This window comes from Anabrus simplex, chromosome 12 (genome assembly GCF_040414725.1).
Source record: "Anabrus simplex isolate iqAnaSimp1 chromosome 12, ASM4041472v1, whole genome shotgun sequence".
Classification (NCBI taxonomy): Eukaryota; Metazoa; Arthropoda; class Insecta; order Orthoptera; family Tettigoniidae; genus Anabrus; species Anabrus simplex.
Genome location: NC_090276.1, coordinates 51,545,589 through 51,561,158, shown reverse-complemented (window position 1 = coordinate 51,561,158; position 15,570 = coordinate 51,545,589). Strand labels below are relative to the sequence as shown.

Here is a 15,570-nt window from a genome sequence, read left to right as displayed (position 1 = left end):
CAGATTCTGTATGACTTGATAAAACTGACCACCTTGTTCAGTACACAGAAGGAAAGAAGAGGAAAACTGTAAATTCAGTGAGGACAATGTGCTTTTAGTGTGGAGTGGGACTGCGCATTGACTGTTTTGTTCTTTTTCATACTGGCTAGACTGTGTGGTTTTACGAACAAAGAAAGAAATGTGTGTAATATACCGAATGTGAAGTTCTAATTGTTATTGCGTTTTAGTAGTATTACGTTTAATAATAATAATAATAATAATAATAATAATAATAATAATAATGTAAAACAGTAGCCTGCTGATGATTCAGAGTGCAAATTTTTAATCAAAGTGATACCCAATATAAGTAGGTAGTAGAAGCGCCTAGCGTTGCCATACGGTAACAGCAAATATTTTCAAAACTGAGTGATGAATAACATTTAATTCCCCCCCCCCCCCCAGTGTATTTGTGTTACTTAGGGCCTGTACTACGACTGATACGTAGGCTGCAGTTTTGCAAACTAGAAGTTAATATTTTCTTGCGTACTACCAACGGATTTTAACGATGGTATTGTAATGCGGAAGATGTAGTAACATTTTTATTGGGTTGGTAATAAGGTTACTGAAACTATAGTGAAATTTAGAGCGATGGTATACGTGTTCCCTGGTGTTTTCGTTTGTTTAGCTCTATTCCTTTTGAAATTGTATTGCTAGAATCCAGTATCAGACTCTATTAAGCTATAATGTGGAAGTTCAGGACAAAAACAGAATTAGGACTGAAATATACACATACGAAGAAATGTTAAAATTAATTAACTGTATAGCGAAACTGAAACTGTTATAGAAAATAAAAACACTGAAAACGTAACCTGGACGCAAAAGTTCAGATTCAGGTTATGTATTTTTTTTGTGTAGTACTATTTACGAGGATGCGCGTTATGGCGAAAGTAAAGTTTATATTCGCGATTAATGCCACTGATCCAGCAAAGGATCCTTAATTTTATTATTAATTCAATTTATTGTTTGCTCATTGAATAAGTAGTTAGTTTCTTTCTTTTCAATACAATGTGAGAATAGTAACTCGCAAGCATTTATCTCACTTTAGCGTAAATACTTTTGTAGCAAGTTGTTATGAAGTAAAAGAAATATAACCTCCTTAACATCCTCATTCGACGGACGAATCGCCATGAACAACGTCGTATACCTTTACTCCATATGTGCGTCGCGGATAGATTTGGAATAGAACCCACGCTTTTGACACGCATTTTAATGATTAGGAAATGTGTACTATCACCTCTAGTACCCTATCGACTATCATTTAGAAGGTTAAAAAATGTTAGCCCCGTTAGCCGTTACTTTTCAGGGTTCCTGTAAGGCCTTCACAGCTACCGTAGCGGTCCTGGGGCACACAAGGTCCCCGCTGTACTTCACCCTTACAGGTTATCTCCTACTTCGTACCGCTGCCCGTCCCCCACGACGTGGATGAGGGGTTGGACTTATGGGGGACAGAGTCATAATAATGTAAAAAACAAATAAACATTTAGAAAAAATTCAGGCATTAATGGGTTAAAGTAGTAACACCCCATACATTCTGAACAGAATCATTTATAGTCAAAAAGAAAATATTTAACCTGTATTCCACTCGTACAAAGATAACATATACCTTCGACTTCATAAATGTTACCATTCTTTGTTTCAAATGAACTATACATATTTAAAGCTATGTTCTTGGCAGATACATCTGCATGCTAAAGTTGGCTGTTCTGTTTTGCCACGAGATCCTGTAGGTCGTAAAAGCTGCTACGGGCAAACTAAGTGCGGGTCCATCCACTGGCATTATCAAATCGCTTGTACAATATTTTGGAGCGTAGAGAGCAGCTCAGTTTGAAGAGAAAGCAAACTTTATTACATGTATATGGTAGATTACAGGACAAACAGCAGTGAACCAAGGAAGAAGTTAACGTAACAGTGTTTTGTTTTACAATTTGTTTTATGTCGTACCCACATTTGGTGTGAAAATGGGAAACCATCCTCAGGGCTGCCGAGTATCTCCTGAATGAAAGCTCACAGCTGGACGACACCCTAACTGCACAGCCACCTTGACAAAGCCATATACAGAATGAGAGAAACATCAATAGCAACACTTAATAGCATAAATATAACAATAGGTCAGTGTGGGAAGAGGAAGAAATAGAAAGAAAGAAAAAGCAAAAGGACAATCTCCAAATCTAAAAGTAGATTGGTATTCTCCCCACCAATCCCAGCTCTTCCAAATTCAGCTTCTCTTAGCCCACCGATGAGCCTCTCTCCATCGCCCAGCCTCCTCAGGAGCTCAGGAGGTCATTACTTACAAGTACAGTAGAACCTCGATAATTCGAAATCGGTTAATTCAAAATCCCGCCTAATTCGAAGAAGCTCTCGTTCCCGGAAACATGAGATACAGTTTTGCATGTTATTTCAATTGTTTAATTCGAAATACGGATAATTCGTAATTCGAAGTACAATGTCGGCCCCATTACCGATATTCAGAATCTTAATTCGAAACTGCCTTTACATTTTAAAACAATAGTACGTTACAGAGTAATTTCAACTCGAAATTTATCCGCTGCGCGTCATAATAGAACGCGCATTCCGGAACGTGGAGGGGTAGCTTTCCGCATTTACACTCACTTCGGTGGGTCTACAGTGTGCTTCATGATTGCTAAGTTGAATGAAATCGGAATTCTTTTGTATTCAACCTTTTAAGGAAAGCCGTAATATCACGCAACAGGCAGTGTGCGGGAAAACAGAATCCGCGAACACTGGCGATACCAACAGTTGACGAAAAAACGTGGCTCATATAATAAATTTGTACGCACCGAACAATATTTTCATTTGCAGGTTATTTAGAATCGCAAAGTGATACAAGATTCGAAGTTAAAAAGAAACTTCCAACCTTAGTAAAAGAAATAAATAACAACTTAAATCCCGACCTCACTAAAAACTAAAATTAACGAAAGCAACATGATAGTAACCAAAGCTGATAAAGGAGAAACTACAGTTATTTTAAATAAGCAAGATTACATTAAGAAAACAGAAGAATTTTTCTCAAATGGAGCCTATTCGATAATACAGAAAGATCCTACAATCAAAATTCAACGAAACCTAAAGAAATTACTTAAAAATTCGTCTTTTCTCTTTAATGATCTAGAATGTCAGAAGCTGATAAATATGAATCCCAAAATACCAACAGCCAGAGCCATGCGTAAAATCCATAAAGCTAACATACCTATGCGACCTATAATTAACTGCATGAATAGCCCAACATATAAGATCTCTAAATATATACATCATTTTTTGAAAAGGCACTATAAATTTTACAATAATTCTACAATTAATAATTCAATAGAATTCTGTGATAAACTAAATAAAGAAGTAAGTATAAATAACCACCTAATCGATACTTTTTTTTATCAAAGGAGTCTCCAAAGAACTTTTATTTGTGCTTATTTTCATAATGTTTTTCTTTCCAGTTCTTTATTTATACAGCTGAAGAGGACCACTAAGTGGTCGAAACATGTCCTGTAAGTTTTAATTTTATTCAATTTGCCTGAGGCATTAGTAAAGTATCGATTAGGTGGTTATTTATACTTACTTCTTGATTAAACATCGATACGGTCATGAAATGGACAACTTGTAAAACTAAATAAATTCGAACTGCAACCACATCATAAAATGTGTTCATATGATATAACTAATATGTACCCCTGCATACCGATCAACGAAACCATTAATATAATCAAAATAAATTTATTCAATCATAGTAAATTAAGTAAGTGTGAAATAGAAGAATTCATAAATGTATTAAGATTTACTTTAAATAATAATTACTTCACATTTAATCAAAAGATATATCAGCAAATGTGCTTAGGAATGGGTGACCCTGCATCAGGTATACTAGCTAACATTTACATGGATCATTTAGAACACGTTAAAATTTTAAATAACATAGATGGACTAAACCTTTGGCTGAGATACGTGATGACACGTTTGTTATAATAGACAGTAAACTGAACAATAGTGATAATATTTTGGATTTCTTAAATAAATTAGACAGTAATATAAAATTCACTAAGGAAGATGAAAGGAACAATTCATTAAGTTTCCTAGATATAAATGTAAAGAGAGCAGGAAACAAATTTGACTTCCAGATTTATAGAAAACTGACGTTTACTCCAGTAACGATCAAAAACGAGTCACTCCACCCCAACTCTCACAAACAGGCAACATTTTTGAGTTTGGTTTACAGAGACCTAAAAATTCCACTAACAAACAAACAAGAATTTAAAGAAAGAACTTGATTTTATAAAAGATCTAGCACTCAATAACGGTCACAAAATAGAAATGATTAACAAAATCATTAATAAGGTGAAAATAAAATTGGCCACTAATCTTGTACCAGATAAAAATAAAAAATCCAAATTTGCAACTTTCACATTTACGGTCAAATCACTAATACTAATACTATCAAAAAACAAAATATTAACATGGCTTTCAAGACCCAAAACACGAACCGAAACATTTTCTTCAACCACAATAAAGTTAATACAAATAGTAATCAATACCAAGGATCTGGAATATATAGGCTCACGTGCGCAGAGTGCAATTTTTCATACGTTGGCCAGACTGGCCGAAGCTTTATAATAAGATATCTAGAACATGTAAATGCAGCCAAACACAGGAAACATTCTGCAATGAGTACACACATGCAAGAAACTGGACACAGTTTTACAACTATTGAAAGGGATTTAAAAATCTTAAGAAGAGTAGAAAAAGGAAACGAAATGACGGAATTGGAAAACATATACATTCATTTAGATCAACAATACAATAAAAATAAAAACCTAAATGACGAAATAGAAATAAAGAATCCCATCTTATTACAATTACTGGAACTAATACAAATACTCAAATCAGATATAAATAAATTCTATAAACATTTTAATCCGATAAAAGTTAATGGCTTATTGACACAAACAAACTCAACTTCTCAACTCCTCAACTCAACTCCTCCCCTCACTTCCCCTAGACTATCCCCTCCACAGTCTACTGCAGCTACCAATGCGCCGCCTACCTCAACTTCCCCTTCCCCCTCCCCGCCAAAACGTAAACTCATCCACACTCACTCATACAACACAAGAAGTGCAAACAGGATAACAAGTAGTTCTCAAGAGGCTAGGAGTAACACCAAACAATTACAAAGCAGAAAGGAAAGTGACAATTCTTCCAATAAGATGTTATACAGAAACACAACCAAAACCATAAACATATAATTTTTATCTTTCATTACAGATACACCAACGAGCCATTATGGAACGTTCGAGAACATTTTAAATCCAATATCACATCAAAAAGTGTTTTATCAAGTTTTTCACGAACAATTTTACCGCATTGATAATGTAAATTAATATCAATACATTTTGTACCGGGCGGTACACCTCTACACCGTTTATTTAAAAGTTGCGCCAGTTGAAACTCCTCTTCTGGAGGAAGGTTGAACTTTATCTATTCTATTAATTCTCTACTTTCTCAGAAGATGTCACCACGTGGAAAATTTTGAGTTTGTGAACTGTGTCATTTTCGACGTACTTTTGTTTTGCTTGTATTAAGAAGTGTGAACTTTCTCTTCTAGAGGACACTACTGTAGATCAACAATAGTGCAACCTAGTGCGGAGTCAAAGAACTATTTTGTTGGAGAAAATTTAATTTCAGGAGTTTGTTCTTTGTTAAATTTCTTTCTGTCATTGTTTAAGTTGGCAATATTTACCCCTTTCTTCCCCTTGCTTTGAATGTATCCAATCACGAATTTCTTCAATGAATTTCTGACCAATCAGGGGTATCTTCCCCCATCTTGTATCTGTTGCGGGGTCCTACCCAATAAAATCTTTGTGGGAGGGTGTTTTCTTTCCCCTAACGCCTAGAATTTTCTGCGAGAGTATTTAAACTGCTGATTTTAGGGTCTCCGGGCCACTTCTGTTCCATCTTTCAGTGTATTAAGTACATAGCAGGAGGCGGGAAGCGCCTCTTTCCTCGGCAGCGATCTACTACCAGGTAATGGCCTATTAATATCTTCTTTTCTTGCTAGGTCGGCAGTTTAACTCTCGCGGCGGGTTCGAAGCGTTTTCCATCATGTAACCTTTTCCTAAACTGTAACTACTCTTTTCTTCTATTCTCTTGTAAAGCTACATTATGGGATAGAGAGTGCTAACCCTCTCGAGTTCCCACTCACATCGTCTTGAGGTGAACTTATTTTTCTCAACCAATTCTCCCGTAATGTAATGTAAATTGCCTTTAAGTCACCTCTGTAGTAGGGGATTAGCCCTTGTATTAACGGCCTAGTGCCAAGTAGGTCTTAAGCAAAGTGTATTAGGAGTGCAAGTTCGCCTCCTCTCAAGTTGTATTTTAGAGGTCATGTATTAATCTTTTCTCACCTAATAGACCTCAGTAGGTTGGGTATTTTACCCCTGTGTATATGTCCTTTGAGGACAACTTGAAAGTTGAGTTTGGTGTGGCCTGGGAGAGGCTTAACTTTAAGAGCGAGTGGCTCTTTTCTAAAACTGAGAGTTGTATGCCTCGAGGAGGCTTTGCTGTGTAATTTGGAGCAAGGGCTCCAGGGTTTGAGTGGGGTCTTCTGCCCCTTTTGTTGAAATTGGTATATCGTAAAGTTGAGCTAGTTGCTCAAGAATTGTGTTTTCAGGGCTCGAAGCCCAAATTCTTTAATCCCTGTAATTGTACATTTCAAGTTGTATTTCGGCTACTAAGTACCTGTTCTATTTGTTGTTACCTAATTTTGAAAAGAAAATATAACCTTGTTAAATTTTAAAATTTAATTTCTCTTTAGTAGCTTGAGACCTATTCACCACCCAGCACCTTCTTTCATGCTTAACTACCACAAAAACTCGGTAACAAGTGGTAGCAGAGCGTGGTTGAATGGGTCTCAATTTAGCCCCTTTTGACGGCTAAACATTGCTTTAATTCGAACTCTAACAATTTTCTCAGTTGCTGGAATTTTTTGAGTTTTTCAAAATTGTTCTGTCATCATGCCCGGCCCTCGCGATGTTCTCCTCCTTAACTACTTGCGCAAAGAGGAGTTGATATATGAGTTAACTATCAGAAACGTTCAATCTGGAGGCACGGTTGCAATAGACACTAACAAGCTTAGAGAGTCCCTTGATTTGCCCATTTCCATCCCCAATTTGGGAGAGAAAGAAATTGATGACTCTCTTTCCACGATCGTCGAGAATATTACTGGGCTAGCATCGGTAGTCAGCTTTTTTGATGAAAACGATCCATCTCCTAATCAAATTAAGCGGGTGCAAGGCAGGCTGTATCACTTTGCAAATAGAGTTAATGATCTGTTGTCTCTAAAGGTGAATGACGTTCAGAGGAAGGACGCTAATACGCTCCTTGAAACTATTTCTGAATTGTCTAATAAGGTTACTCAATTGCTAACCGGCGAAGTTCCTCCCAAAACTGATCAACCCGCCATAGTGAACGTAGGTAGTGATGAAGAGCCTCCTCAGGGAGAAGTCAATAGGATAACCGTTGCTGCTCAAACTATCTCTGCCCCATCGAACAACGAATCTGAACGCCGTGCGTCATTGAGTAACATCCGCTCTGAATTAACTTCTTTGCCCTTGAAACCTTTAACGACTATGTCACCTGGGTTCAGCAGCTTGCCTCATCCATTGGCAATGTTGCTTAGAGGTATCTCTAAGTTTTCCGTCAACACCACCAGTGACGTAATTTCATTTTTAAGATTTCTAGTGGAATTTCAGGATCATGCCCTTGTGTTTTCTCTTTCCCCATGTCAAATTTTGCAAATTATCTATCCTTATGCTATTGGTGTTCTATCTGACAAAATAGTTAGAGCCATTGCCGAGCAATCTTCTATTGAGGATTTCCATGCCCATTTGCTAGCTAACTTCATCCCGGCTAGGGCCAGGTCCTCCCTTATTCAGAAATACTATTATCGGGTACAGCGCTTGGATGAAAACCTGGCAGACTTCATCCAAGATATTAAGTTTTATACTAGGGTGTTTGCTCTTCACTTCCCTGAGGATCAAATTGTACAAGCTATTGTGGAAGGTATTTCACCATCCTATAGGTCATATTTGTGTTTCGCGGCGTGCCCGCAAACGTTCTCGGAACTTGAAGCATTGGCAGTCTCAGCGGAAGGAGTTAGATACGCCGATTCTTTGCGTGTCGCGAAAGAACCCCCGCCTTCCTTTAGTAACACTCGGCCTCCACCTCGCCGACCAGTCAATCCCCGTAAATGTTATGCTTGCGGGTCGCCTGACCATCTGCGGAATAAGTGTCCTCTGATCAAGTCAAGTGGGACAAGGAATGGAGCAGGGTCATCACAAGGCTGTTTTAAGTGTGGGGCCTTCTCACATATCGCCAAGAATTGCCCAAACTCAAATAGCACCCCCTCCTGCTCAACTTCTGGTGCAAATTCCAGCTATGCCAATAATAAAAAGTGACTAGTGGCGTCGGCTGAGCCGACTAATCCCTCTTCCCGAGACTTAGCCCCTAGTAAACAGGTTGTAAATGCAGAGATCGACCAGCCTTCAAATTCATTTTTTGAATGCCCCAGAGAGTGTCTTAGGATTGCGGCGGATACCCCCGCACCTGTTCCTTTTCTTAAGATTGAGTTAAATAACGAGCCTATAACAGCTCTCTTAGATTCAGGCAGTGTTTGCTCCATTATTTCGGCTGATTGGTATTCTAAATTGAAATCTGTTTGTAAACTCCCTGACTATGTCTCTTCTCCTGTTCAATACGTTTCGGCTAATTCATCTCCATTAGAAATTCTAGGTTCCTTACTGGTCAAAATTCGTGTTTTTAAGTTTACATGGAAAGTTAAATTGTTTGTGGCCAAGCAATTGTCTTGCCCCATTATATTGGGAGCTGACTTTATTTCTCACACTGGTCTTGTGCTCGATCTCCGGTCTAGGTCGTGCACATTCAAATTTGCTTCTAGTTATAAAATCCCACTATTAAAGTGTAATTCTGTATCATGTTCATCTATTTCGCCTACCCAGGATGAGATGTTGTTAGACCTTAGACATCTACCTGAGGAGCAGGCTGATAGTATTCGCAAACTGTGTCAGTCGTTTCCCGAGGTGTTCTCTGATACTCTTGGTGTTACTGACCTTATTGAATACAAAATTGAGGTCACGGACTCGATTCCTGTCCGTTTTCCACCGTATAGGCTATCTCCACCTAAAATGAAGGCTCTGAAAGAAATCATCGATCAGATGTTGAAGGATAGTATTATTAGGCCCTCTAAGTCAGCGTATTCTTCGCCTATTTTTCTAGTCCCGAAACCCCAAGGAGGCTTCAGGCCTGTCATTGATTACAGGGCTCTCAATCGGAAGGTGGTGTTGCAATCTGTGCCCCTTCCCGACCTTCATTCTTGCTTTTCATGGTTTCGTAAGGCCAAGTTCTTCACCATCTTGGACTTGAATCAGGCCTATAATCAAATTCCCCTTGCCGAAGAGTCTAAACATCTTACAGCGTTTGCCACGGACTGGAATTTATATGAATACAACCGCGTGCCTTTCGGGCTCCCCACGGGGGCAGCTGTGCTCACTAGGCTACTAGATAGGGTCTTTTCCGACATCAAATTTGAGTACTTATATCACTACTTGGATGATGTCGTCGTATTTTCAGAGACTTTTGAAGAACATCTAGATCATTTGCGAGAAGTTCTCAATCGCCTTCGTAAGGCTGGGTTAACTGTTAAGTTGTCCAAGGTTGCCTTTGCTAAGCCCTCTATGTCATTCCTAGGGCATATTGTGTCACCTGATGGTGTAGCAGTCGATCATTCTAGAACACAGGCCATCCGTGATTTTAAACCTCCCAAGGACATTAAAGGTATCGCCAGGTTCATTGGCATGGTGAATTTCTTCAGGAAGTTCATTCCTAATTTTGCTAATAGAGCGGCGCCCTTAAACCTTCTTCGTAGGAAAGGCATCAAATTCGAGTGGGGACCTTCTCAACAAGCCGCTTTCGAAGATCTTAAATTAGCTCTCTGTAATGCCCCTGTACTTGCTATGCCTGATTTCTCGAAGAAATTCATCGTCCAAACGGACGCGTCGTCGTCAGCTGTAGCTGCAGTCCTTCTTCAAGAGACTGAACTAGGGAGGCGTCCCATCGCCTATGCATCTAGGACTCTATCGGTTCAAGAAGCCAAGTATTCCATCTATGAGCTCGAAGGGTTGGCAGTCTTATTCGCCTTAGAAAAGTTCCGTCTCTATCTGGAACACGTCAAATTCGATCTGGAGACAGATAATCAAGCCTTAAGCTGGGTCTTAGGTAGGCCGCGTCGTACAGGTCGTATAGCCCGTTGGGCCATCCGTATTTCTGCCTTCCAATTCGATGTACGGCATATCAGAGGTACTGAAAATGTTGTCGCCGATGGACTCAGCCGTATGTTTCATAACGACGTAGAGACCCACGAACCGGTCGACAGTTCATCACCTTCCGAGTCCATACTATCTGGTGTTAATGCCATCTTAACAGATGCTCCCATGCTTTTTAGGGATATTGAGAAATACCAACGTGAAGATCCGACGCTGGCTCCTATAATGGAAACCCTTTCTTCTGGGGAACATGCTGTCCCTTATGTTCTGAGGAATGGTGTTCTATGTTGCCCTTCGAGGCATGATAAGTTGATGAAAGTTGTTGTTCCAGCGGTTCTTGTACCTATGATCTTCAAGTATTATCATGAGACCCCATTAGGAGGGCATCTGGGTATCTTTAAAACTCGTGAAAAGATTCGTGAAATGTTCATCTGGAAAGGTATGGACGGTGAAATTCGGGAACTCGTAAAAGCTTGTAAATCTTGTTTGATCAGTAAACCCACCATGTCCACTAAAGTAGGCCTTTTGTCTTCTCATCAAGCGTCGCGCCCCATGGAACGCCTGTATATTGATTATGTGGGACCCTTCCCCCAGTCAAAGGGCAATGCTAACAAGTTCATCTTTGTGTGTGTAGATGGTTTTACAAGATTTTCCTGGTTATTTCCGACTAAGCTGGCTACCGCTCAGTCCACCATTACTTGCCTAAATTCTATTTTTGCTTCTTTTGGTCCGTGCCAATATATTGTATCTGATAATGCTAAGGCTTTTACATCTAATCTGTTTCGTAAATTCTGTTTTGACTTGTCCATCTCTCATGTAACTACATCTGCTTATTACCCTCAACCATCTCTGGCTGAACGGGTTAACCGTAATCTCAGGTCCGCACTTATTGCCTATCATCATGAAGATCATTCTAGGTGGGACACGTCCCTGCATTGGTTAGCTTTTGCTTTGAATTCGGCGGTTCATGAATCTCACAAATTTACTCCAGCTTCTTTGATGTTTAAGTTCGTTCCCAACACGCCGCTCTCTAACCTCTGGTCTCTGAATGACATTCTGCCCGAGACAATAGATCCGGACAACATTAAAGATCTTTGGAAGAAGGCTAAAGCCAAGTGTCTCATGAAAAGGTTAGGGAAAGGTATGATCGTGGACGGAGACCCACCACTTTGAAGGTAGGTGACCAGGTTATGGTCAAAAATTTTGTTCCCGCGGGCAAGCTTGCCCCCAGATTTCATGGGCCTTGTATCATTCTCGATTTTCTTACGCCGGTTACCTTATTGCTAAGTAATCCAGCCACCGAGAGGATATTTAGAGTTCACCTGTCCCAGGTGAAACCGGTGTAATTTCTGTGTTAACTTGCTTCATAGTATTTTGAAAGGATATGAAGGTTATATTTTTTTTTTGAGTTTCACTTTAAGGCATTCTGCCCCTTCTGTAATATTTTGGTTTTAGATGTAAGCACGTTTGTGAAACCTGCCCCGACCCATTAAACTGCCATCCTGTTCTTGCCACGGCCATTACCACGCTCCCGTCTCCTGCTCCACCTTACACTGTGGCTTCATAATAGTAAATGCCATGAATATCTGCACGCCGCTGGCCCCTCACTCTCTCTACAAGCCTGTGCCCTCAAAGAAAATGATTGTCCAACACAATTCTGCCGCCTAGCTTTAATGTTTCAGCGCCCCCGCAGCCGCGCAGCACCGTGCAGCGACTGGGGAGGGGGATGGGCCCCCTCCTCTCCAGCGAGGACGACATGTGCACGGCGAGCCGGAACTCTCCTCCCGGCCAAGGCTGATGTGCGGCGCACGACCTACTACATGCCCGCAGCCTGTATCTGTTCACCGCGGGCGCGGCGTACTTCAACACCTCTGCTCCCCTCATAGTGCGGGCGAGCGGTATCTCAGGGTACTTGAGGGGTCCGAGCGGCCTCCGTTGGACGCAAGCTGCAACGGCCGGTCCGCCATTCAACTCAATCTACATCAACTACATGGACAGTCACCATAAGCAATAACTACAATTGGGAATTCAACTACAATATTTGGTGGACATTGCAAAATTTTTCTTCACCTTTAAGTATTAAAAGTTTATCTTCAGAAATTCAAATTCTACAAACATAAAGACTTTCATTCACCTGCAACAACAACATTTTGAAACTGAATTAAGAAATCTTGTAAATGCTTCTGCTATCTATCTTCGTATCAACATCATTACTTGGACTTTGTTTCAAACTGATTTCATGTGTCACCCCTGGAGGAACTTTTGGGGGGGGAGGTCTGTACCGGGCGGTACACCTCTACACCGTTTATTTAAAAGTTGCGCCAGTTGAAACTCCTCTTCTGGAGGAAGGTTGAACTTTATCTATTCTATTAATTCTCTACTTTCTCAGAAGATGTCACCACGTGGAAAATTTTGAGTTTGTGAACTGTGTCATTTTCGACGTACTTTTGTTTTGCTTGTATTAAGAAGTGTGAACTTTCTCTTCTAGAGGACACTACTGTAGATCAACAATAGTGCAACCTAGTGCGGAGTCAAAGAACTATTTTGTTGGAGAAAATTTAATTTCAGGAGTTTGTTCTTTGTTAAATTTCTTTCTGTCATTGTTTAAGTTGGCAATATTTACCCCTTTCTTCCCCTTGCTTTGAATGTATCCAATCACGAATTTCTTCAATGAATTTCTGACCAATCAGGGGTATCTTCCCCCATCTTGTATCTGTTGCGGGGTCCTACCCAATAAAATCTTTGTGGGAGGGTGTTTTCTTTCCCCTAACGCCTAGAATTTTCTGCGAGAGTATTTAAACTGCTGATTTTAGGGTCTCCGGGCCACTTCTGTTCCATCTTTCAGTGTATTAAGTACATAGCAGGAGGCGGGAAGCGCCTCTTTCCTCGGCAGCGATCTACTACCAGGTAATGGCCTATTAATATCTTCTTTTCTTGCTAGGTCGGCAGTTTAACTCTCGCGGCGGGTTCGAAGCGTTTTCCATCATGTAACCTTTTCCTAAACTGTAACTACTCTTTTCTTCTATTCTCTTGTAAAGCTACATTATGGGATAGAGAGTGCTAACCCTCTCGAGTTCCCACTCACATCGTCTTGAGGTGAACTTATTTTTCTCAACCAATTCTCCCGTAATGTAATGTAAATTGCCTTTAAGTCACCTCTGTAGTAGGGGATTAGCCCTTGTATTAACGGCCTAGTGCCAAGTAGGTCTTAAGCAAAGTGTATTAGGAGTGCAAGTTCGCCTCCTCTCAAGTTGTATTTTAGAGGTCATGTATTAATCTTTTCTCACCTAATAGACCTCAGTAGGTTGGGTATTTTACCCCTGTGTATATGTCCTTTGAGGACAACTTGAAAGTTGAGTTTGGTGTGGCCTGGGAGAGGCTTAACTTTAAGAGCGAGTGGCTCTTTTCTAAAACTGAGAGTTGTATGCCTCGAGGAGGCTTTGCTGTGTAATTTGGAGCAAGGGCTCCAGGGTTTGAGTGGGGTCTTCTGCCCCTTTTGTTGAAATTGGTATATCGTAAAGTTGAGCTAGTTGCTCAAGAATTGTGTTTTCAGGGCTCGAAGCCCAAATTCTTTAATCCCTGTAATTGTACATTTCAAGTTGTATTTCGGCTACTAAGTACCTGTTCTATTTGTTGTTACCTAATTTTGAAAAGAAAATATAACCTTGTTAAATTTTAAAATTTAATTTCTCTTTAGTAGCTTGAGACCTATTCACCACCCAGCACCTTCTTTCATGCTTAACTACCACAAAAACTCGGTAACACATTTTATAAATGTTACTCCAGCAACGAGAACAAATCTATCGACCATAATGACAATTATCAACTGCAGAAAATATTCAATACTGTTATGAAGTTTTAATGATAATTATACAAGTTAAGCAACGGGAACCAACACAACTAGCCAGATTTCAAAGTTTTTTTTATTTTATTCTTATTTTTTAAACAATTTTAAAAGATGTTCATTGGATGAGTTTCGGCGATAAAATGTTTGGACTGAAGAAGATTTTAGACAAAAAGTGTTAACTTAAGACATAATTTTATTGTTGTATGACTTAAAATGTTATAAGATTGTCAATTAGTTTTTTTAGAGTAATCTTGAACCAATAGAATTGTTTTATGATCTTACACTATCTTAGATTAATGATAGTTTGGCTGATGATGCTCACGAAAAGGAGCGAAACATGTACCATGTAAACATCATAATCAATATGTAAGTTTATAATATATTTTTATTGTATTAAAAAGGTGGCAATTGGCAAACCTAAAGGAATTGTATCACAAATATTTTCATTGCCGGTGAAACTGCATTGCTTTATTTTAATGCGAGCCCAAACGGTCTTATGGTTTTAAAGGAGAAATTGCCAGCCAGGAAATCGTACAAGGGTGAGGGATGGGGGTCATAGTAGTGCACATGGACGCGAGATACTTTATCGCCTCGCCATAGGAGAATTCGATAAGCTACAATGTTTTGAGGGCGTCGGGCACTTTCCATGCCAGTACAAAGCATCTAAAAATGCAAACAGTACAGAAATCCAAAAAATAATGCATTTGCACAGGGGAACCGGCATATTTTATCCTCGTCTTTGAATTGTGCGATTTTTTTCTTTCGTTGCGTGAGGTTAAGTTTGTCAGTGATTTATCCAAGTGCATTATTTAAACACTGTAAATGCACCTTGTTGGATACATTTCGGAAATAGTTTTTTCCATGGCATTTGAAAGGTTTAAACTGTGAATCGAGGTGATTGCATGTATTAATGGGTCTTAGAATATTTGTGAAGCTGCAAGTGTTTACATTTCTGAAGTGCGAGAGAAGTGCCATGGCGGGAAATCGTCCGAGGATAGTTGTAGGAAAGTTCGATTTTAAGAGCATCTGTTACTTTCTGTGTAAATACAAGGCATCTAAAATGCATACTGTATAGTAATCCAATTAATAAAGCACTTGCACATGGGAGCTAGGATAAATTTCTCCTCGTCTTTGAATCGTTTTTTTTTCTTCTTTCTTTCGATGCTTGAGGTTATGTTTACCAGTGAGATATCCGAGTGCATTATTTGAATACTGTAACTGCACCATTCTTGGATACATTTAGGAAATAGTTCTTTTTTCATGGCATTTGAAAGGTATAAACTGTGAATCAAGGTTAACTGCATGCTATAACGGGCCTTAGAATATTTTGTAACGCGG

General features: G+C 39.5%; 1 protein-coding gene across 5 annotated transcripts in view; it reads right to left on the bottom strand.

Moving 5' to 3' along the window:
- LOC136884034 (stAR-related lipid transfer protein 7, mitochondrial) overlaps positions 1-15,570 on the bottom strand; it is a 77,904-nt gene that overhangs the window by 9,859 nt on the left and 52,475 nt on the right. The window lies entirely within an intron of this gene.